Raw genomic sequence first — 2955 nt, 5'->3', positions numbered from 1 at the left:
TTTACATTATTTAGTGTGTGTTTTGTATATATATTTTTATGCAAATTTACTTTATTTTATGTGCATATTTGTACATATATTTTTATAGAAATTTGCGTTATTTGTATATGTTTTCTCATACAAATTTACATTATTTTATTATTATTTTGTTTATTTATTTTGATACGAATTACATGATTATATCTGTATTTTGTACATATTTTTTATACGTATTTACATTACTTAACGTGTATTTTGTTTATATATTTTTAAACAAATCTACGTTATTATATGTATTTGTATAAATATTTTGATACAGATTTACATTATTTTATGTATTTTGTATGTACATTTCAATTCAAATTTAGCTTATTTTAGCTGTATTTTGTATATATATTTTCATACAAATTTAATAATTTCTGTGTATTATTGTATATAGTTTTATACAAATTTACGATATTTTATGTGTATTTTGTATATTTATATTTATACAAATACACTTTCTTTTACTGGTATTTTGTTTATTTATTTTGATACGATTTTTATGTGTATTTTGCATTTATTATTTTATTGCTATTTTGTTTATTTATTTTGATACGAATTACATGATTATATCTGTATTTTGTACATATTTTTTATACGTATTTACATTACTTAATGTGTATTTTGTTTATATATTTTTAAACAAATCTACGTTATTATATGTATTTGTATAAATATTTTGATACAGATTTACATTATTTTATGTATTTTGTATGTACATTTCAATTCAAATTTAGCTTATTTTAGCTGTATTTTGTATATATATTTTCATATAAATTTACATTATTTTATGTGTATTTTGTACATATATTTCATTACAAATTTACCTTATTTTATGTTTATTTTGTATGTGTATTTTATGTGTATTTTGTATATATTTTTATAGAAATCAAAGTTATTTTATGTGTATTCGTATATATATTTTGAAACAAATTTACATTGTTTTATATGTATTTTGCATATCTATTTCAATACAAGTATTTTGAATATCTATTTTCATACAAACTCAAATTATTAATATGTCTTTTTTTTTGTATATATTTCAATACAAATTTTAGTTATGTTATGCGTATTTTGTAAATCTATTTTCATTCAAATATGTATTATTTTATTGGTATTTTGTTGATTTATATTGTTACGAATTTACATTATTTAATATGTACTTTTTATATATATTTTTATACGCATTTACATTACTTAATATTTATTTTGAGCATATAATTTTATACAAATTCATGGTATTTTATGTGTATTTGTATATATATTTTCATATAAATTTACATTATTTTATGTGTATTTTGTACATATATTTCATTACAAATTTACCTTATTTTATGTTTATTTTGTATGTGTATTTTGTACATTTATATTTATACACGTTTATTCATACAAATTTATATTATTTTATTGGTATTTTGTTTATTTATTTTGATACGAACTACATGATTATATGTGTATTTTGTACACATTTTTTTATACGTATTTACATTGTTTAATGTGTATTTTGTTTACATTTTCATACAAATTTACGTTATTATATGTGTATTTGTATAAATATTTTAATACAAATTTACTTTATTTTATGTATTTTATATTATATTTCAATTCAAATTTAGCTTATTTTGTGTGTATTTTTTATATATTTTCATACAAATTTAATTACTTCTGTGTATTTTTGTATATAGTTTTATATATATTTACGTTATTTTATGTGTATTTTGTATATTTATATTTATACAAATACACATTCTTTTATTGGTATTTTGTTTATTTATTTTGATACGAATTTACATTATTTTATATGTATTTGTATATGTTTTCTCATACAAATTTACATTATTTTATTGATATTTTGTTTTTTTAGTTTGATACGAATTACATGATTATATGTGTATTTTGTACATATTTTTTATACGTATTTACATTACTTAATGTGTATTTTGTTTATATATTTTTAAACAAATATACGTTATTATATGTATTTGTATAAATATTTTGATACAGATTTACATTATTTTATATATTTTGTATATACATTTCAATTCAAATTTAGCTTATTTTAGCTGTATTTTGTATATATATTTTCATATAAATTTACATTATTTTATGTGTATTTTGTACATATATTTCATTACAAATTTACCTTATTTTATGTTTATTTTGTATGTGTATTTTGTACATTTATATTTATACAAATACACATTCTTTTATTGATATTTTGTTTATTTATTTTGTTTCGAATTTATATTATTTTATGTGTATTTTGTTTACATTTTTTTATACGTATTTACTTCATTTTATGTGTATTTTGAATATATATTTTGATAGAAATCTACGTTATTTTATGTGTATTCGTATATATATTTTTAAACAAATTTAAATTGTTTTATATGTATTTTTGCATATCTCTTTCAATAGAAGTTTACCTTATTGTATGTGCATTTTGTATATTTATTTCAATACAAATTTAAATATTTTATGTGTATTTTGGTATATATATTTCATCCTCTCTTAGCCGTTTCGGTGAAACTTTTGCTATTGCGCTGGACATATCAAAAGCTTTTGATAGGGTCTGGCACAAATCTTTGCTTTCTAAACTACCCTCCTACGGTTTCTATCCTTCTCTCTGTACCTTTATCTCCAGTTTCCTTTCTGACCGTTCTATTTCTGCCGTGGTAGACGGTCACTGTTCTTCCCCTAAATCTATTAACAGTGGTGTCCCACAGGGTTCTGTCCTATCTCCCACTCTTTTTCTGTTGTTCATTGATGATCTTCTTTCCAAAACGAACTGTCCTATCCATTCCTACGCCGATGATTCCACTCTGCATTATTCAACTTCTTTTAATAGTAGACCCACCCTTCAGGAACTTAACGACTCAAGGATGGAGGCTGCAGAACGCTTAGCCTCAGACCTTACTATTATTTCCGATTGGG

The sequence above is a fragment of the Eriocheir sinensis genome, unplaced genomic scaffold (assembly GCF_024679095.1).
Source record: "Eriocheir sinensis breed Jianghai 21 unplaced genomic scaffold, ASM2467909v1 Scaffold411, whole genome shotgun sequence".
In the NCBI taxonomy this organism is placed as follows: domain Eukaryota; kingdom Metazoa; phylum Arthropoda; class Malacostraca; order Decapoda; family Varunidae; genus Eriocheir; species Eriocheir sinensis.
The sequence above is the reverse complement of the archived record's forward strand: the minus strand, read 5'-3'. Positions refer to the sequence as shown.